General features: G+C 45.2%; 1 long non-coding RNA gene across 1 annotated transcript in view; it reads left to right on the top strand.

The window, feature by feature from the left end:
* The window catches only part of LOC145723463 (uncharacterized), a 68,305-nt gene extending 46,243 nt beyond the window's left edge, over positions 1-22,062 (top strand). Inside the window, exons 2-3 of the long non-coding RNA XR_014148543.1 lie at positions 21,747-21,784; positions 21,914-22,062. This is a non-coding gene — a long non-coding RNA (uncharacterized LOC145723463). The remainder of the gene's footprint in view (positions 1-21,746; positions 21,785-21,913) is intronic.
* Positions 22,063-22,439: the final 377 nt, after the last annotated feature.

Genomic DNA, 22,439 nt, shown 5'->3' with positions numbered 1-22,439 from the left:
TGCGGTTTAAGAGGAGGATTGGTCTGCTCAGGCCTCTGGCCACCACAGCCCACAGTTAAGTGGCTTTCTCACACCACTTCAGAGACAACGTAAGGAAGTCCATGTGCATCGTGCTGTCAGCAGGCCCTGACTCAGAACCAGCAACCAGCAGATGAGGCTACCGTGGGAACACACAGCAGAGAGTAGACCAGCAGAACAGCCTGTTCTAGGAAGTTCTACCTCTGGGTGGGGGAATCAACTCCTCTCTATGAGAAAATGAAGCTATGTGATTGAACCTCCCAAAACGTTATTCTGGGAGATACAGAGAAGTTAGGTTTATCAGGTAGGGTATGTGTTCAAATTTCAAATCTTTTCCAAGTCAAATTTCATCTTCACCTCTTATTGACCCAAGGGATCATTGTTAATCACCTTCCTTCTCCATAACATTATTTATTGTAACCTAAGGCTGAGGGCATTCATTTGGAATAGGAGATGTCACCAAAATAGTCCATCATGCGGGCTCTAGTCTTGTGTGAAATTTCCTAGCTTGGTGCCTGGAACAAATCTTAGGCTTAATAAACTGTGTGAAATCTAAATCACTGTAATGGTAAATATTCTGTTTGAAATCGTTATATTTTCAAGATATAATCGTGGAGAAAATGGTACAATAAATCTCCATATACCCCTTATCTAGATTAAACAGTTATCGAGTTTATCATATTTTCTTTTTGTGTGCTTTTGCATTTTTTTATTGGTTCTTTTTAAAATTTATTTTTAAGTTTTTATTTTAATTCCAATTAGTTAACATACAGTGTTATATTAGTTTCAGGTGTAGTGATTCAACAGTGCCATGCGTTACCCTGTGCTCATCACAAGTGCACTCTTTTTTTTTTAAAGATTTTATTTATTTATTTGAGATAGAGAGAGTGCATGAGCGGGGGTTGCGGGGGAGAGAGGCAGAGGGAGAGGGAGAAGCAGGCTCTCTGCTGAGCAGGGAGCCTGACCTGGGCTGATCATAGGACCCTGGGATCATGACCTGAGCTGAAGGCAGACACTTAACTGACTGAGCAACCCAGGCACCCCAATAAGTGCACTCCTTAATCCCATCACCTATTTCACCCATCCCCCCACCCACCCACCATATTTTCTTTTTTAAATGCCCTTTAAAATTTATTTGTGCCCTGGGCGCCTGGGTGGCTCAGTTGGTTAAAATTTATTTGTGCCCTGAAATTTGTTCCAATTCAAACACGAGAAAAGATTTGGAAAAAAGTATGACCTTGCTTTGCCAGTCACAGTAACACCTCTCTTCTTGGGACCCATCAGTGGGCTCTCCATAAGCCCACCACAAACACCTGGGACCACATGCTGGGAAGGGCAAGGGAGGACTCTCACAGTTCTCTGGGTACAGACAGAAAGAAGCTGAGAAGGAGGGGCCTGTGGTCGCTTGTTCTGGTAATGTGTTAAACAGAGGTCACATTTTAAAAATTATTTTGACATGTCAGAGAAATCCACCCCCATCAGAGCCAAGGCTTTTCTGCATGGTGAAATTTTACATATGACCCTCCACCTTCATTAAAAGCAATGAATGGGGGCGCCCGGGTGGCTCAGATGGTTAAGCGTCTGCCTTCGGCTCAGGTCATGATCCCAGGGTCCTGGGATCGGGTCCCGCATCGGGCTCTCTGCTCCTTGGGAGCCTGCTTCTCCCTCTGCCTCTCTCTCTCTCTCTCTCTGTCTCTCATGAATAAATAAATAAAATCTTTAAAAAAAAAAAAAAAAAAAAAAAGCAATGAATGAATACAAAGCCCACACTGAGGAGGAAACATTTCAAAGAATAATCATCCAGGGGTAATGATGGAATGTCTTCATGGGGGCCTATATTCCACACCATTCATTCGAGGGGCCCCAAGGAGAACCCACGTGTATAGATTCAACTTCTACCTCCAGCCTGATGACCCTTAAATCTAGAGCTCCAGCCCAGACTTCTCTCCCCAGCTTGAGTCTGGTAATCCTAACTGATTTCTAGAACCTTCCCCTGGATGCCCTGTGGGCACATCAAACTCAGGGGTCCAAAACTGGACTAATTACTTCTACTTCCTCTCCAGAATCTTTTTGAAAACCCCAGTATTCTCAGATTTAACTTTCACAAACTACTCCAAAATGACCCTGAAATTCCGTTTTTTTTTTTTTTTTTTAATCGGGGCAAAATTCACTTAACCATGAACTATTTTAAAGTATACTATTTAATGGCACTTAGTACATTCACAGTGTTGTGTGACCATCACTTCTACCTAGTTCCAAGACATTTCCATAACCCCCAAAATGAAATACACACATGAAGCAGTCACTCTCCGTCTCCCCTTTCCCCAGGCCCTGGAAAACACTAGTCTCTGTTTCATCTCTATTCCGTACGTTGAATGTAAATGGAATCCTGCAATCTGTGTCAGCAGAACGTTTTCAGGGTTTACTCATGTTGTAGCATCAGTGCCTTTTTGTGGCCGAATAATGGTCCACTTTATGGATCGGCCACATTTTGTTTGTCCATTCATTAGTTGACGGACATCTGGGTTGTTTCCACTTTTTGGCTATTGTGTGTAGTGCTGCCATGAATACTCATGTACCAGTATTTGTTTGAATTCTTGTTTTCTTTTTTTTTTAAAGATTTTATTTATTTATTTGACACAGAGAGAGTGAGAGAGAGAGAGAGAGCACAAGCAGGGGGAGTGGCAGGCAGGCAGAGGGAGAGGCAGGCTCTGTGCTGAGCGAGGAGCCCGACGCGGGACTCGATCCCAGGACCCCGGGATCATGACCCGAGCCGAAGGCAGACGCTTAACGACTGAGCCACCCAGGCGCCCTGAATTCTTGTTTTCTATTTCCTGACATATACCTAGCACCAGGATTGCTGGGCCAGAGGGTAGTTCTATATGACTTACCGAGCAACTGCAAAATGGTTTCCAGCAGGGGGTCACGCCATTTGACATTTACACCTTATCCTTTGCATTCCCATAGCAACGTACAGAGTTCTGATCTCTCTATATCCTTGCCAACACTTTCCCCACCACCTTTTAAAAAATGGTAGCCATCCTAGTGGGTGTGAAGTAGTATCTCATTGTGGTTTTGATTTGAGTTTCCCTCATGACTAATGATGCAGAACATCTTTTCAGGTGCTTGTTTGCCATTTGTATATCCTCTTTGGAGACATGTTTATTCCCCTCCTCTGTTCACTTTTTATAACGTCCCTGACTTTTTATTGAAACTGGGGTTTGAATCTCAGGCTGAGAGCCTGGTGTGTGGGGCAGTCAATTGGCTGGGTGCCCAGCAACTGTAGCAGGGAGAGCTGTCTCTTCAGGACTTGTTTTCTTATACTTTTTCCCAGTGGGGAGATATACAGAAAACTGATCAGGCCTCTCGTGAATCTTTTGTCTTGGTTAAGGGCACTATAATCCACACAGTCATCCAAGTTAAAACTTTGCTGTGATCCTCCCCTCCTCCCCCTCCTTGGCTGCCCTTGATGCTCAGTTACCGTGGCTCTTCCATTATCAGCAAGAGCCAAACGCGCAGCTCGACTTTAGAAACAATACTAAAGTTTATGGCGATGTATTCTTGGAAACTGACCTTAATTCTGGCTTCATTTTACATCAATACTCATATTTCCCCTTTATTTCTTTTTTTTTTTTTTAAAGATTTTATTTATTTATTTATTTGACAGAGAGAATGAGAGAGAGAGCACATGAGAGGGGGGAGGGTCAGAGGGAGAAGCAGACTCCCCGCTGAGCGGGGAGCCCGATGCGGGACTCGATCCCCGGACTCCAGGATCATGACCTGAGCCGAAGGCAGTCGCTTAACCAACTGAGCCACCCAGGCGCCCTCCCCTTTATTTCTAATTCTTCATTTAAAAATTTTGTCACGTGGCACAAAATTTTGCGAGCTGCCTCAAACTGGCTTTCTTAAATCCAAGGTGAAAGTAAAAGTTAAAAAAAGTCTTACACCATCTAACTCCTATATTATTCTGTAAAAACAAAGCAACTTTTATCATTTGCTAAATACTCATGAAAAAGGTGCTTATTTTAGAAATGTAGAAATTGCTCACAACAAGCAAACATGTAGAAAGAGTAAAATAAAAATCGTATATAAACTTACCACTCAGTCCTGTTAATATTTTGTCAAGTATCTTTTCAGTTTTATCTATCTATCTATCTATCTATCTATCTATCTATCTATCTATCTATCTACACTATTTGTTTTTAAAAAAATGGGACTATATTGTAAATCTTTTCTATAACCTATAATTTTCATCTAACAATGTATCATGACCATTTTCTTTCATGATTACCTAGACTTCCATGGATGTAAGTTTTTAAATATTACATGCATTATCACTGGGATAACCTGTTAAAATAGAGTCCAAGTCCTACTCCCAGAGACTCTGATTCCATAATCTGGACCTGTGCCCAGAAATCTGTATTTTTAACAAGCCCCTGGCTAATTCTGATGTAGGCTCTTCTTTTTTTTTTTTTTTTTAAGATTTTATTTATTTATTTGAGAGAGAGAGAATGAGAGAGAGCACATGAGAGGGGGGAGGGTCAGAGGGAGAAGCAGACTCCCCGCTGAGCAGGGAGCCCGATGTGGGACTCGATCCTGGGACTCCAGGATCATGACCTGAGCCGAAGGCAGTCGCTTAACCAACTGAGCCACCCAGGCGCCCTGATGTAGGCTCTTCTTTGACAGTTTGAGAATGACGTATCTACACCAATAATTGTAACTCTTGCCCAATTTTCCATTGTGGGGATACACCGTTATTTATTCAACCCATTATTTATTTTGGAACAGTTAAATTATTTGCATTTTTCCCACTGTTTTATTTATATCTATAAATATCTTTATCCCTACAATTTTGCCCTCATGCATGACTGAATGTTTCTTGATTATACTCAAACTGGGTGGTTTGTAAAAGTGATGGTGCTTGATGAATGCTCCTTTAATTGCTGAATGGAAGACTGAAAGCATCGAGGCTAGAGAGAGCCTCTCAAGACGCCGTATTGGGGCCTGAGAGAGACAGCTGAGAGAAGGGAGGGTCTCCTACTCAGGCAGCTGAGTGTGTGAGGGAGTGAGATTCAACTTCCATCCACTGGAGGCTAGGAGCCAAACAGGGTCATACACCTGGGCCCAGCCAACAAGGTGTTCTACTTCTCTAGAAACCAGAAGAGGGACGAAAACCATCCTTTTTATTGAATGCTTCAGGTGACCCACCAGTCTCGGATCAAAGGAGAAGGGGTAATGCAAGGAGAGAGAGGAGGACAGGGTGCCTGCCCCAGCTCAGCTTGTGGAAGAGAGAGCTCAAGAGCACCAAATGAAAGCATTCTTTTCCCTAAATCTCTTGGAGAGACACTGAGGCACAAGCAAAATTGCTGTGCTGCTGGGATGTCAAAACCTAAGACTAGAACCAAGGAAAGAGGCAAGAGGTTTTGGTACCACTGAGACATGTGACTTCAAAGGAAAGCCAGCATCCTTTGGTCTCAGTGGCCTGCGTTCATTCCCGGGGTGTTAGAGGAGGTAATGCTTACGGATGGTGCTGCAGTTTTGCAGGCTCTGTCAGGCTGCACAGGGAAGAGGAAGACAACCCCAGGGAAGAGGACGGTCAGAGCTCCGTGGATTAGCAAAGGACTTGTTTGTGAGCATTTGTGACGCACTTCCTTTTAGGGGCTTCCAGGGAACTATGGGGCAGGAGGGGAAGGGTGAGGACATGAGCCAGGTACTCGGAAGCTGAAAGTTCGACGTCAGAAGCCAGCAAAATGGGGTTACTCATGGGCCAGAGCTACACAGGCAGGGCCCAGCTACGAGGCCGGGGAGTAGAGGCCGTGCTTGGAAAAGATTGCTCATCTCTGTGTGGTGTGTGTGACCACAGAAGTGGGCAGGGGAGAGGGCACCTGCCGAATCACTTCTCAGAAGCCCCCCATAAGGTGACCAGAATACGGAGGTTATTTCTAAGAAAACGCAGCTTCTTATCTCATTTTGAGGTGAGGGCAGCTAATTTTCCCCTCCACCCCCATTCCCACTGCTCCCCACACTGGGCACACTGAGGGTGGATTCTTACCCCTGCTGTTGAATCAGTTCTAGTGAAGCCCACTCCCTAGAGCTTCTGCTTCAGGTCAGAGTGTGAATGTGGGGGAGGGGAGGGGAATCTGGGGCTGAGGGCACTGCTGAGGAGGTGGGTGTCCCTGTAGCATTAAGAAATGTAAAGGGAGCTTATGAGCGTATGGAGTGACTTGGGGTGGAAGGAGGGGGACAGGTGCAGCGAGGAAAGCAAACAGCCTCTAAGCATCTGGGTTGGTCCCAGAGAAAGCCCAAGAGAGTCCAGAACCGGATGTGGTGGCTTCCTGTTTGACGTCTCACACAGCCCTGCAAAGAGCAGCTGTGTTTGCCAGGCAGGTTAAGATAAGATTGCCACAAGTGTCTGCCGTTAATTAATTTATAAATGAACTGGGGGAGAACCGCCATCTTTAAAACCCTGCAACATTGAGCAATATTTTTGTATTCAAGGAAGAGAAACCTGACTTAGAGCAATGCAGACAGTGAAGGCTTATGTCTCCCTATGCCAAACGTTCTGGAGGTGCCGAATGGTCCAGGGCTGCTGCAGTGACTGCCCAGTGCTTCTCGTTAAGTGTCTTTGACTTCTATCTGTACATGTTGAGCTTTCAACCTTATGCTTATTGCTTCCTTGTTACAAAACAGCTGTAGCTACTCTGGGCATCACATCTGTTTTCCTTCAGGAAAAAGGAAAATGAAGAGGGGAAAGCCAAACAAACGAACAAACAAAAACTATCCCAGATATTTGTTTACTTTTTGTTGGCCAGAACTTCCTCAAAATTTATGCCTTTCTGGGATGCCTGGGTGGCTCAGTCAGTTAAGCGTCTGCCTTTGGCTCAGGTTGTGATCCCAGGGTCCTGGGATCGAGCCCCACGTCGGACTCCCTGCTCTGAGGAAAGCCTGCTTCTCCCTCTGCCTGCCACTCCCCCCTGCTTGTGCTCTCTCTCTCTCTGTCAAATAAATAAATAAAATATTAAAAAAAAATTTTGCCTTTCTGCAAGAAAACTTAACAAAACACATTTCCTTCCTCTCCCCAAGTTTTGGGTTTTGTTAGCAAAACAAGAAGGTGGAGAATATATTTCATAAAGGTAACTTGTAGATCTGCTACACCATCCATCAATGTTGTGTATTTCTTGAATTTATTCAGTCTTCCTTTATGTTCCTCATAAACTTTTTATTATGTTCACGTGCACATGTTTAACATGTTAGATTTACTCCTAGGAACCCTATACTTTTATTGCTGTTATCACTTAAAAAATACATATTCTGATTGGTTGTATAGGAATTGATTTTTTGTGTATTGATCTTATTGAGTCTAATTAGTTATAATACTTTTTTTAAGATTTTGTTTATTTATTTTAGAGAGAGAGAATGAGAGAGGGAGAGGGAGAATGTGAGGGGGGGAGGGTCAGAGGGAGAAGCAGACTCCCTGCTGAGCTGGGAGCCCGATGCAGGACTCGATCCCAGGACTCCAGGATCATGACCTGAGCCAAAGGCAGTCGCCCAACCAACTGAGCCACCCAGGCACCCAGTTATAATACTTTGTAGATTCTCTTGGGTCATCTGTATTGACAGAGACAGTCACATCATCTGTGAAAATCGACTATTTCATCTCCTTTTCCAATCCTTATAACATTTACTCCCTTTTCCTAACTTATTGCTAGGTTAGGACTGGTAACATAAATACAATGTTGATTGTATGGAAAGGTAAGATTACAGCATTAAGATATTTGTTGTTTTTTGTTAGTTGTTAGTGCTTGCAGGAGGGGTGGTTTATTTTAGGATAGTGGCAGTGGAGAGGAACACAAGTGACTAGACTATGTTTAGGAAATAGCATCAAAAGCACCTGGTGATTGACTGCATTTGTAAGCTGAGGCAGCAGAAGGAGCCAATTTCAAAAAGAAATATTTTATTTTGACATCATTTCAAGATTTCAGAAAAGTTGCAAGAATGATACAAAGAATTACTAAATAGCCTTCGCCAAGGTTCTGCATGTCAACATGTTACTACATTTGCTTTTCTCTGCCTCTCTCATTGAAGTGGAACTTGCAGATATATTGTCTTTTTACACCTAAATCCTTCGGTGTGTTTTCCCAAAGGAAGAAATTCTCTTTTAAGGACACGGTACCATTATTCAAATCAGAAGTTAATATGGCTATGATGCTGTTACATAATCTACAGAACTTATTTATATTTCTCCAATTGTTCCAATACTGTTCTTTATAACAAACCAAGATCATGTGTAACATTTTCCCCTGTCACTCTTTAATTTCCTTTACTTATTTATTTAAGTAGGCTCCACACCTAACATGGAGCCCAATGCCGGGCTTGAACTCATGATCGTAAGATCAAGACCTGAGCTGAGACCAAGAGTCAGATGCTTAACCAACCGAACCACCCAGGCGCCTCTGGTTTCCTTTAATCCAGAACAACTTCTGAGTCTTTATATTTCATAACCTTGACATTTTTAAGAGTACAGGTCAGTTATTTTGTAAAATGGCCCCCAATTTGGGTTTGATGATTTCTCACGATTGGATCCATGTGATGGACTTTGGGCAGGGAGATCATAGAAGCGATGTTGAGCTGTATTCCTGTGTTACATCAGGAGGCACTTGTTGTCAATCAGTCCCATTACTGGTAATGTCACATTGGATCTTTAGGTTAAAGTCATACCTGCCAAAGTAAAATAGTAACTTTTCTATTTTAATTAATAAGTAATACTACTGTAATTAATAAGTATCTCTGGGGAGACCCTTTGAAAGTGCATAATATTCTGTTCCTCCTCAAATGTTCACCTACTAGTAGCGACAGTTCTTGCCTACAAGCATTATTTTGAGGATGGACCTAACAGGAATTACCAGTGAATTGCAAGTAAAACATGGAGAAGAGAGGAATCAAGAGTGATTCCCCAGGGTTTGGATCTGAGTAACTAAGAGATGGTGTTGCCAAAGGAGGAGAGTGGAGGGAGGAACAGGCAAGGGAGGGAGAAGATGAATCAAAAGTTCTGTTTTGCACACAGTTGCATGTGTTATGTCTTTTGGACATATATGGAGAGTTTGGGCGGGCCAGTTGGAGCATTGAGGAAAGGTCATCCTTGGTCGAGATGGCCATCTCCAGCTATTTGGGGCTGAAATGAGATAAGACACGTGGACACACTTGGGGCTCTCTAAAGGGCTGTGTGTGCCCAAGGGGTAAATGACTAGATGCTTCCTCTTGGTTGCTGTATCAAATATGCTTGTTACGATTTTAGTAACTAAAACTCTCTTCTCATATTCTAATTGATCTTCTATTCAATAAATTGCATAATCCAAGTTTTAAGAATGTACATTTCTCTTGAAACTCAGTTAAACTATTATTTTAAAATTAAATTTTGTCTTCTACTAATCATTTTATTTTCCCTGTATTGCTCCCTCCTGTGGGAGAAAAAAAAATTGCTCTGGACAGCCTTTCTGGGACAGTAAGAGAACCCAATCTGGACACCAGAGGGCGCCATGCAGACAGTCAGTGCCCGCAGGAAACCAAAAAGTAGCAATTGAGAGTTCCCAGATTCCTTGCCTTTTCTCTATCCCTTAATTCCTAAATCAGGGATCCTGGTATCTGATCCCCACAGTACTTCTATCCTCAATAAACTGTACATGAACTGGAAGGGCACCTGGTTGTGGGGAAGGGGGCAGGCTGCCCTGCCTCTTGACAGCAAAGGATGATTGATACAAGGGGTCCCGCTCAGAGCTGATGAAATGTGTATGAAATTTTCCTCCCCCAGACTGCTAGCCCTCTGAGTCACCGAGTCACCGGGAGAGTGTTCTATAGAAGGGGAGAGGGAGATGAAAAAGCCACATCATCACCTCTTCCCTGTAGTGCTTTCCCAAGCTCTTTTAAAATTTTCAGCTTCTCTCCTCAGTCATTTTTCCTCTCTAATGTTTTGTTTCAGAATTAGCTTGAAGACTTCTGTTTTTTTTTTTTCTCTTTAACTAGCATTTTGCTTATCCTATAGTTTGTTGCGCTCTGGAGAATTTATGCCCTATAAATAAATAAAGGTATTATTATTATGTAGCTCCATTCAGAGCATTAGTTGAAGGGGAAGTTTCATTTTTCTTTATTTGCTTAGAAATGTATTGCAGTCACCATAGCTTTCCTCCAGCCTTGGATTAATGGCATAATTATTCACACTGGGCAACTGAGATGGAATGAGTTTGATCTTGGCATGAATTAATATACTAAAATATGCCTCCTGTTCTCTCTCATTGCCTAATTAATTCTGAATTATGAAATTCCCTTTGAGCTTCCCAAAAAGCATGGTCACTGGATTTTGGTGCAATTATTCTTCCTTGCAATAAAGATCAAGCGATTTGATAATTATGGGCTGTTTGAAAAGAGAATGTTCATTTATCTTGGGAGGGAGAGCGCCAACATAAGAGAGCTTTCTAGAGGTTTTATAGTGAAGAACCTGCACATGATGCATGTATAAGAGTCCCAAAGGAGACTGAACTTGGCGTGAACCAGCTTTACCATGAGGGAAGATAGAAGGCTTAGGAGCATTACCCCAGGTCTTTCTGCCAATCTTGTACCTCAATGTCTGAAATTTCTACTCTGAAGGCCATGCCTTTTGATTAGGACACCAATTTCAGAGGTTCCCAGTTAAATATGAATGCATTGCCCTTGGAGAAAACATGATCATCCATCTGTGCAGTGGGAGAGAACTTGCCATTCTATAACCAACCTGCCCGAACTCTTGCTAGCTGCCCCTTTAAGGGAGGAAGAGTCACTACTATGAATTATTGGAACTCAATACATTAACTGGAACTTAATAGGTAATGGATGGAATGTTGTGACATAAGAGACACAGAGTCCCTTCAACGCTTGCTCTCTCTTCCATTCTATGGGGATGTGTAAGTGGATTCAAGACCACTCTCTTCAGTTGACTTTCTTCCTAAAGTTTTCTAGAGAGGTTAAGATTCTAAGAACTGGATCCAAGACTTGAAGGAGAAGCCTGAGCTGTAGTCTTAGTCAACCATTATTAGGACTTTGAACGGGAGCATTAAGCACTCAAACAACCATTTGTAACATTTAATTATTTGTTATTCCTTGTCTGTGGCTCCCTTAGGATCCTCAGAGAATTGGGGGGAAGAGAACAATTGGCATTGTAGGATTTTAATATTTTTCTTTGGATTCCTGGTGATGGTACAATTAAACAATATCAATATAAAAACTCCCATCTCATTGACCAAATCATATCCTTATGTAATTTTGTGAAGCGGACACATATTTTCCCTCCAAAGGGTGCACAGATGACTCACATGACAGAAAATTAGTGAACTGTCTGGTCAACATTGCTGTAGAGATGTCCAGTAAGCATCTCAGATTTATTATGTCTCAAACAAAAGTCCTGAGTCCTCCACCCACCCCAACCTGGTTGTGTTGTCTTTTCAGTAAACACCATCACTGTTCTCCCAGGTGATCAGGTCCTAACCTTCAAGTTTTCTCTGATTCCTTTTTTCCCCCTTCATAGGCTATGCAAGAGCAGATTCTGCTGGTTCTACCTTCAATATATATCCCAGCATGTAACTGCTACAGCACTATTATCCCAACAGTCTCCCAACTGGTTTCCCTGCTTCTTCTTGCCTCCCTACAATAAATTCCTCACACAGCAGACAGAGGGATCTCTGAAGAATACAAATTATATCTCGTTGGTCCTCTACCCCAAACCCTCCAGGGCCCTAGTTTCTACACAGCCACCAGCTTTCTACATGGCCAAGTCAATAGTTGGCTCAGATTGACAGGAAGATCAGTCTCCGATACTCAGACACATGTGTAAATCAAACTACATTTACTTATCTAAAAAAATTAGAGGAAGGAAGTCCCTACACTCAGGCCACATGGCAAAGGTATCAGCAATATTTTCCTGGACAGGTGGCAAGTGCAAGCTTTTAGACCCCAAAATGCCTCATCAACTGGCCAACATTTGCAGAAAGCAATGTCTGAGTGAATGGTGGTCATATCAGAGCTTTTGGAAGCTCCTCACATTCCAGATCTACCCTATAAGGCTGCAAGAATATCTGCTGGTCTAGACCATGGGCGAGCCCAACCTCATCTGAGCCAGGTACATTCAAAGTCATTTAATATACAAGATCACCACAGAGAGCAGTAAATACCATACATTCAGGCATGAATACAGCGCTCATGTAGAACCGCCAACCTTCCCCCCACTAACACAGCTGATCCAAGTGACTCCTGAACTTGACGGTGTGTAACTAGGGTCTGTTACCTGGGAGTCCCTGGGAGTTATGCTAATTGGCCTTCAGTGTGGCTCTAAGTCCTCTCCTGCAGTCCCCCGTCATCCTCCAAATAAAACCCAAAGTCCTGAAAGTGGCCTCAAGACGCAAGGCCACACATTTAAGCCCGGTCGTGTTGCCTCCAATATACTAAAGCAGTGGTTTCTGAAATGGGGGTGTGTGTATCCCAGGGGAGGATGAGATGAAACTCTGGGGTCTGGCAGGAACATTAAAATGCCTATTTCCGCTCTTTTATAAACTTACGTGACTTTAATTTCCATTTTGTGTAGATTTTGTAATGTATTCAATTATACAGCGTACCACTGGTTCACACATATTTTATTACTAAATAAATATTCACAGATATGGCATGTGTGCTCCAAAAATGTTTGGAGGCCACCTAACTAGATTGTTGTCCATTTCTGACAGGTCCTGAGCAGGATGGGGGTACGGGGTGTCCATGGCGGTGAGGAACACGGAAGGAAGTGGAAGGGTGTTAACTGTCAACAGCTGTTGACCCCTGCAGCTGGAGTCTGGGGGTGGGGCTAACACGGAAGGTCAGTGTTCTCAGCTGTGTGCCTGGCGAGGCAGCCCCATTCACCATCCCCACAGCAAATGGCAGACTGAATTAGTTTCTGAACAGCACTGGACATATCACCGATGGAGGCGAAAACCTCTAAGGAAGTGCTTCTCCTCCAAATTCAGGAGAGGGCCAGGCTGGGAAGGACTTCCTAGTTCCTCCCGCCTACCCTCGATCTTTCACTCATGCTTACACATGCAGACTACACGCACACACAGATACACACTGCCACACTTCCAGAATGTGAGAGATTAAGGAAATGATCTAGCCTAGTTCTTTCATTCTGTAGGTTAGAGCAGGGAAGCACAGCTCGTTTGTGGCAGGACTGGGACTAGGTCTTCCTGATATGACTTCCAGCCCCAGGGCTTCCCAGACTTCCAGGGAAGCCTCACTTAGGCCCATTTTCTTACAGGGCAGCTTTTACCCCGAAGGCTGGTCCCATTCTCACAATACTGGGTCTTTGGAATATTGGAACCCCAGAGACTCTCAATAAGCAGGGTGCCTGTAGGTGCATTGTCCACTTTCCCTTCATTTCAATATGATGTGATCCTCAAACGTGTGAAATAGGTCTCAGAAACGCCAAATGGCTCCGTGGCCTTTACTTCCATACCTTCTCATTGGTTCTCCCTGCCCGGCCCTCCAGGCGGCAGCTCTTTGCTGCCTTCCAGGGCAGGAGCCCGAGCAAGTACTGGAAGCTTAATTGATCTGGATGTTTGGAATCAAACTTCATTAGCTCAAATTACTTCAGTTTGCCTAATTTGTTTCTCTATGTGAGCTCTGATAAACTTGGTTTAGTATCTTCTGAACTGTGGTGTTTATCATCATCAATGCCTACTCAAATTACTCCTGCAGAGTAATGGACCAGGAGAAAAATGGTTTAAAAGGTGTAGCTATTTTGCATTTTTATACAAGTGCACAGAATGTGGAGTGCAAGTCACTGGATTAGCACATTTATTTCTGTAGGACAACTCTACTTTTTAAAAATGGAACTCAGCCAGAAAAATCCCTTCAATTATTAATATTCAAGCATAACTTGTTTAAGTGTTTTAAGTCCCATAAACTTCGAGATTTTTTTTTTCTATTTATAAACAGGGATAAATCCACTGTTTTTGTTTTTCTTCTAATCTGTTAGAGACTTTTGACTAACCTGTGCGTGTTTATGTGTTTGCAAATACACATATTTGCATCTGGGGACAAAATATTCACCTGAAAAGAGGCGGGTCTCCCTAGGAATGGCTATTGATCCATACCCAGTGCTGAGAAACTTTTAGCATTATTGAAAGTCCTGTTGAGTCTCTGGAAGGAACAGATAGTAATGGTTGCTTCCAAGAAAGGGCACTGGGAGGGAAACTTCTTTCTAGAATACCCATTTTTATTTATTTATTTATTTATTTATTTATTTATTTATTTTTAAAGATTTTATTTATTTGAGAGAGAGAATGAGAGAGAGCACATGAGAGCGGGGAGGGTCAGAGGGAGTAGCAGACCCCCTGCCGAGTAGGGAGACCGATGCGGGACTCGATCCAGGGACTCCAGGATCATGACCTGAGCCAAAGGCAGTCGCTTAAGCAACTGAGCCACCCAGGTGCCCCCCATTTTTATTTATTTATTTAAAAGATTTTATTTATTTATTTGACAGAGAGAGACACAGTGAGAGAGGGAACACAAGCAGGGGGAGTGGGAGAGGGAGAAGCAGGCTTCCCGCCAAGCAGGGAGCCCGATTTGGGGCTTGATCCCAGGACCCTGGGATCATGACCTGAGCCGGAGGCAGACGCTTATTGACTGAGCCACCCAGGCGCCCCTAGAATACCCATTTATACGTGGGTAACTGCACATATAATCTTCTCCAAAAATTAAAAACAAAAACTCTTGTCAGTAACAATAATCCCAAATAATCAGTTTCCCCCAGTACGAAGGCCTGTTAGGTGTGCTACATAGAGAGCTTCTATTTTATGTAACCAAAACCAAGAGTTGGACGCTTCACCGACTGCGCCACCCTGGCGCCCTTAGTACTGCGGGGACTTCTAAGCAGAGCATCAGATGTTGTCTGCATCCTGCACACATCGGTGCTGGCATGTTTCCCTGCACTCACGGAGATGGCTGGTGGCTTAGTAGAGTCCTGGCAGCCCTCGTTCCTAAGAAGCAGGATGTGTGGTGAGGGCTACCCCGGCCCATATCTTTTATAAACATTCCCTGTCTTCAAGTTAGATAGTTTCTTCTTTATTTGACAATCAGCGGTTAGTTCTCATCCACATTTACTGTCTGTAGGTTTTAGAAAGTGGTGACAGATACATAGGTAACCAACGTATAGAGCTTGTTTGGTGAATCTTCATCCTTGTTCCATTTTGTGGACAACCGCACACGGATACAGTATGGAACATTCCTTATTCCTTTGGCCCAGACAACTTTGTTGAGCCTGGTGTCAATGCGCCCATCGGGAGTTCTCGTCTCCCTCATGGCAGATTTCCAGATCTCTCAGAGTGCCCGAGAGGTGCACCTCTTGAAACCCACTCCATGGATGTGCTTGTGAATGTTGATGGCGTGTTCTGTGGTCACTACCTCGTTGATGGCAGAACGGCCCTTCTTCTTGCCACTCTTCTTTGCGGGAGCCGAGCTGCTGGGCCCTGGTTGGAAAGTGCACCTAAACAATTTTTAAGCGTATGACTCAGTGGCACGGTTTTCCACAGGCTGCACCATGGTGCATTCCCATCAGCAATGCATGAAGGCCAATGTTTTAACTCTTATACAGACAGTAAATCCCTGTTGCTCTCCCCGCAAGGTAGGCAAACCCTGATAAGCCTGCCTGGAGGAGGCAACTTCAAATGACAGTCTCTAGTCTGTGGGTGCTTGCTTGCCTGTCAGGTGGCTGCTCAGAGGAGCCCAGAGCCCCATTCTAATCTGGCCTCTGTTTAGCCCTCGAGACCGGTCTGCTGGTCGTGCCTATTTACGCCTGACCCCCGGTCACTGATACTGTTTGAGTTCTAGTCCAGACATCTCGAAAGCCTGAAGGCAAATGAGTTGATAAACATAGACACTCGGAGAGGAGACCTACTGCTAGCTCTGCACACAAATCTCTACTTGGGTTCAGCTGGGAAAAACTTCTAAAAACATTTTTCACGCAGATCGGCCCGACGGCTCTAACTGAAGAGGCAGAACAATTCAGTGAGAAACAACTAGTTAGGAGATGGTCACTAGCGGTGTTAGGGGCGGGCACTGAGATGGGGTGAAATGAGCAAGATTTATTAGGGACGCAGCCGAGGGGAAGGTGGCAGGGGGCCAGGGGAGGCTGTGAGAGGCAGCGGGAGGTGCAGGTCTCACTCCAGGGAGGGAGGGGAAAGGAAAATGGGGTAGAAGCATCCTAGACCCCTGTGCAGCTGCAGGAAGTCTGGCGGGGCTGTTGGGAGTCATTGGTCAAAGTCAGAGGGGCCCGCATCTCCCTGGAATGGACCTGCCTCAGTGTCCCTGCTCTGCCCGGTCTTTGGCCGAGGGCAGCCCAGGGCAGGCGTGGCCTCAGCACAGTAGGCGGAGGGCCACTGAGCGGCCGCTGGGCTGTGGTCGGAGCTCTGAGAGGCACGGTGGTGGCCAGAGGATCGAACAGGTTTCCGGGAGCGCACGTGTAGAATGGTTCCTTGGAGATTTGTGAGGAGGGTCTTTTGCCATTTCCTGTCAGAGGTCCTCCCTCCTGGACATTCGTGCTGGAGAACACGGGCTTACCACAGCCGGCTTGGCAACTGCCCATCTTCTAAGATGCCTGGGGCCTGGGGGCAGCTGGGTGTGAACCTTCTTGATCAGGATGGGAGGTTGCAACTACACCAGCCTCCGCAGACGCTCCCTCGCACCGTTTCTACCACGTGCCTATTCCGTTGAGGGTGCTGTGGTGACCCTGAGATCACTCCATTCTGATCGTGTCATTTACCCAAGGGCTCAAGGGGCAGGGGCAGAACTGGAAAGCAGAGCTCTTGACTCCCAGTCCAGGCATCATTCAGTATCTCTGGATGATATTTCATTTCCTCCTTCCTTCCTCACTGTTTGGGGTGCTTTGCTCCCCTGAAGACTTCAACCTGCCTTGTGACTTCACCCCAGGACCCACAGGTGTCTAGGAAGAGTGCTTGCCCGATGTGGTTGGAAGACTCTGTCTACGCCATGTCATCTCTTCTCGGTCCCTGGTTGCTCCTGGTTAGACTCCTCACCCGTTTCTCCTTGGCCCCACCGTCCTTTCTCGGTTCCAAACATGAACCTTGGCTGCATCGCTGCTGTTGCATTGGGCTGTCCTACTTTGCCCCAGAGCCCCACTGGGCAGATCAACCGGGAGCCGTCTCCACGTTGGCGCGGCCTGGGCCCTGTCCATCCTTGTGCTAAGGGACCCAGCCGGGAAGGTTGGGGCCTGCAGCTTGGCCACGCATCGAGGAGAAAGCATCATGGATGTGCACGGAACAGGCTTTGGGGGTCACGGGTCCTCAGATGCCTTCCAACCCTCAGAAGCCATCTACCTCTAGAACTCTATTCATAGCTGGAATATACACTTCCCCATGCGGCACTGAACGAAGTTAGAGAAAATGCATTGACTGTGGACAGGGTTGGGAGTAGCTTGATTAATTAAGGCCTAGCTCCTGCACCGCGGCATGCTTCACTGCCCCTGCTGTTGCTGGGTGTTAGCAGTCAGCGGGGGCGAGCTTTAAATAGTACCCGTCCCCCTGCAGGGAAACGTGCTAGACTGTGAGCCGTGGACCCAGGGAGACCGTGTTTGCACAGGACAAGCCTTGTGTCCTCCCAGGGAGATGTCTTGTGCTCCCAAAGCTGTCTCTCTTTGGTGGGAAGGGAGGTGATATGGGCATGGCTTTTCTGGCAAAAATTTTTTACGTAGAAGATAAGAGGACACCCAACTCTCTTTCAACCTTACTCTTGTTAAAAAAAAAAAAATCAGATCACTGAAATTTTTTTGGTCAAGCAGGTTTAAGGTTTAAGGTCAAGGTTTAAGATAGGAAAGTGTATACAGGAGTGGCAGGACTGGACGTGTGCTGAGCTGAACACAAGAGAAAAGGCCTTTCGGCACTCAGTCCTTCACTTTGTGGCAATTCCATCTTGAGTGGTTGGCAGGACAAACGCTGTTACCCCATTTGATAAGAAAAGCATCATTCTTTCAGCAAACAAGTTTTGGGTACTCACTAGTGTTTTCTTCTTACTCTTTACTGAGTGCTCACTATATGCCAAGCACGGGCTGCTTGCTGTCTAATCTACGTGCTGTCTGAAGCCCCCTTGTGACACAGCTGCTGTCATCACCCCTATGTGGCAGATGCAGAAATGGAAGCCCAGAGAGGCGGTGTGACCTACCCAGGACACTAGCGAATGGGCCTAAGGTCTGGGTTGTGCAGTCCACCTCCAGAACCCAGGCCCTGGGCTGTTCAGCTGCACTGATGAGCAGTCTGTTCAATACGTGAACAAACCATCACTCGGTCACAGCTGAGAAAGGCCATGAGGGAGACGTACCAGGGGCCCTGAGAACATCAAATAGGGCTCCCAACTTGGTATGGGGAGTAAGGAAGGCTTCCCCAAGGACGTGACACATAAATCAGGCCCAACGGAGGAGCAGGGGCAAGGTGCGGGTGGGGTAACTGGTAAGGCCAGATGAAGAGCACCTGCAGGCAAAGGCCTAAGGGATGCCAGGACCTGCTTCCCAGGACCAGACAGAGCTTGTTTTCTTTGCGGAGTAAGGAGCGTGGGGCAGCGGAGAGAGACTGGGTGGAAGAGACTGGCAGAGACAGGACTTTGTAGTCCACAGCGAGGATTGGACTTGGTCTAAGAGCCCTGGGAACCAGCGGGAGTGGGGAGATGGGCTTATCAGAGCACACTGGGGCTGGGGGCGGGAGGATGGAGGGACAGCGCAGGGTGCGGGCCGTGCTTGGGAGACTATTACAGTCCTGCGGGGAAGGAGTGGAGATGGGGAGAAATGGGTGGGCCGGGTGACCTTTAGGAGGTAGAATTTGTGCTGACACACCCAGGACTCTCCGTGAATGCCAGCAAGAAGGACGGATTGTACTGGAACATTTATACGAAGCACTCCTTCAACAATGAATCCAGTCCTCAAGTCATTCATTTTTTATTTGAGAACGATATTCAATTATGGCGGGAATGAAAGTGGGATGGGGTCAGATATTGCCCATGGGATGCTCCCTTCTGGTTGCTGTCATTTCTTCCAAAGGAAGGAGACAAATTCTTCCACACTTGTAGAGCCCTTATAGATGTTCCTCCTGAGGGGCCAGGGGATCCTGGAGGTGTTCGCAGGATGCAGCAGAAAGGGAAGGCGTCTAACTGTGTGTTGGTGTGTGTGTTTCTGAGTGCGTGTTTGAAGCCACCTTGCAAAATTGGATCACAAAACTCGTGAGAGAAGTCCCAGGCAGGGTTTCTAGGATAGTCCATATGAAAGGGGAAAAAAAAAAATGCTTCCTTGAACTCAAAGAATGAGCTTTAAAAAATTTACCTCAATTTACTAGATGCTTGCCATTGGGTAGCTAGAACCTGGTCTAAATTTTGTCCCAACTTGGCACCGACGGATTGCTCTGCCCTCTGGCTATGATTATATCCTGGCTAATGATAAAGGGGGTCATTATGTCGAATTTTCCCATGGCTTCATGTTTGCGGTGGTTTTGAGCACTTCCTTCCGAGTGGTAAAAGATGACTGGTTGCAGGTCCTAGAACTTTCCTTCCCCTCCCCCTTCTCTCCCTGTGGCAGCAATAACAGCTGTAGAATAAGCCTGACGTAACACACCCTGCTAGGAGATGCCACCATGTTCAAACAAAACCCACCCAAGTTGGAGGCCTTTGATTCAGGAAAGTAACTACCTATTTGACAAACCAGAAAGGGAGGTAAGCCATTTGACTTAAAAAAAAGTAACAATGGGTATCAGGGTCTTTGTCACCAAGCTCTTGCCTCTTGAATGATATTGTTCCCATGCCTGAGAGCAACTAACCCGTGAGACAACTGAAGGTTGCCTTGACCTTCACTGCATTATAACATCAGATAGAACCTAGTGAGGCCCAAAGATGAGCATATACAGCACGAAGCCTGCAGAGCCCACCTGATGCCCTGAAAACACTTTTTTTTTTAAGGGAGGGAGGGGCAGAGGGAGAGGGTGAGAGAGAATCTCAAGTAGATTCTATGTCCAGTGCGGAGACCGACATGGGGCTCGATCCCAGGACCCAAGATCATGACCTGAGCCGAAACCATGAGTCAGACACTTACCTGCCCAAACCACCCAGGTGCCCCCTGAAAACACTTTTTTTGAAAGAATCCTTCATTGTGAAGCTTCTCCAAGAAATTTCATCTGCTCCATTTCTTAATAAATCACCCTGTACTTTTTCAGTGGACAATGCGGACAATATTTACTTGATTTGAATAAATGACTAGCAACATGCATAAGGAAGCTTCTCTTCAAAGTGCATCAATTGATTAATGACTTGGGCAAGAATCACTTCACGGCTCTTTGCTGCATTATTAGTCATTTTGTAATAATGGCTTTTTGTCACTTTAAAATGCAATTTTCTTTATAACTCAGTTATGGTCCCGTGTGTTTGGCAAGGTTAGCTGGTGAGTATGTGACTGTACTCACCGTGTGATCATCTGGTGACTTTGGCTTTGTAGGAAAAATTTACAAAACTTTTTGACGGTGTGTCCTTGACGAGTAGTGCCCAGGGATACACAGAACTATAGAGCTGGGGGAGACCTTCGATCTTTTCCCGCCCAAATCCCTAATGCTGTAGAAGAGGACCCTGAGGTACAGAGGTGACATCAGGGTTACCCTCCCCAGATCAGCCTGAGTTTCTCAGACACCTCTGCTGTGCCTTGTACTGTGCTAAGTGCTGGGGAAACACGTGGCTTTGGTTTCCGGCTTACCCTCTAGCTGGGGAATGCAAGCTGGCAGGTGTGAACATTTAAAGATAGCATATGGCAATATATCAAATGTAAGCAAGGATGGCCCAGACTAATGTAACAGGTGTGCTTTCCCGCCATGCTGCACATCATAGTCAGTCTGGTGGTCCAGTTGGAAATGGAGTGAGGGCTGAAGCAGAGCAGAATGGTGAGAGCATCGTCCTGGGGTACAGCATAGAGCTGGCCACCCACATCTTCAGTCTAGGTTGTGTATGGCAGAACTGGCTCAGGATCTGAGGACAGATCATCCAGCTTAGAACCATGGTGACAGTAAGGTCAGGAAAGCCTGAGGCTCCTTCGGCACGGGGCTTCCTTTCTCCTCACTCTGGCAGCGTCTTTCTGATGGGGCGGGGGGGTGGTGGTACAGTGCGGGAGTTAGGAACACAGGCTCCAGAGCCAGATGGACTCGGACATGAGCCCCAGCCCTGCCACCTTGTCGTGGTATGACTTTGAGTAAGCTATCTCACTTGTAAGCTTCATTTCTTTATCTGTAAAGTGAAAATAATAATTAGTACCTGCCTCATATAGTTTTGTGAAGATCGATTGAGATAATGCATGAAAGTAAAGCACACAGCACAGTGTCTGACATAGAGCTACACTTACTATAAGGATCTATTATTAATATACCCAAATCAACTATGCTGTTACACAGTTGCCGATAGCAACGAGAGAGAGTGAGAGAGAGAGAGAGAGAGAGAAAACGTGTGTGTATGCTTCCATATACTGTGCTCTGCTATTTTAGCCATCAAGGAGAGAGTTGGATTATGGAATCCAATTGGTTGTACAATGAATAGTTCTTTAAATGGCCAAACAACAAATGGTGTTAAGATGGAAACACAAGGAACATTTCATTTGTAAGTGGTCCTGTAAGTCATTATGAGCTTACCATTTTTTTTTTCACTAGGCACAAAGGAAAACTACATTTCCCAGATGCCCTCACAGGTAGGTCCAGATCATGTGACAGGTTTCTGGCCAATAAGATGTGGGAGGGAGGATGTACTCCACTTTCAAGTTGAACAAAAAGCTGACTGTATGATTCCCTTCTCTCTCCACTTTCTTCTTCTTCCATAGTCACATGTTCCAGATGGCAAAACTATTAAATGGAAAGAACATGTATCCCTAAGTCACTGCTTGTAATAGAGCCCAGGAAGGGAGTTGCCTAAACTTTACTGAACGTCACACGAGCAAGAATAAATTTTCATTATGTTAAGTCTCAGAGATTTGGGTAATATTGTAAAAAATAGCTGTAATTATGTTTACTTACAAACTGGCCAACTGGAACTATTTGAATGCAAAAAAATGTAAAGATAACAAACATGTTCACACCCAAACCATTCAAAAGCCATGCTTAAGAACAACCAATTTTATTAACAAAATGAACAAGCCATATTTAACTTGACAAAAAATTAATATATTGCTGGGTTGGTTTTTTTTTTTTAAAGGTTTTATTTATTTGAGAGAGAGAGAGAGCACACAGAGGGAGAGTGAGTAGAGCTCCTGACGTGGGGCTCGACGATCCCAGGACCCTGAGATCATGACCTGAGCTGAAGGCAGAAGCTTAACAGACTGAGCCACCCAGGGGCCCCTGGGTTGTTCC

Source organism: Leptonychotes weddellii, chromosome 9, assembly GCF_054177405.1.
Source record: "Leptonychotes weddellii isolate Sample4059 chromosome 9, ASM5417740v2, whole genome shotgun sequence".
In the NCBI taxonomy this organism is placed as follows: Eukaryota; Metazoa; Chordata; class Mammalia; order Carnivora; family Phocidae; genus Leptonychotes; species Leptonychotes weddellii.
This window is presented reverse-complemented; position numbering and strand designations above follow the sequence as displayed.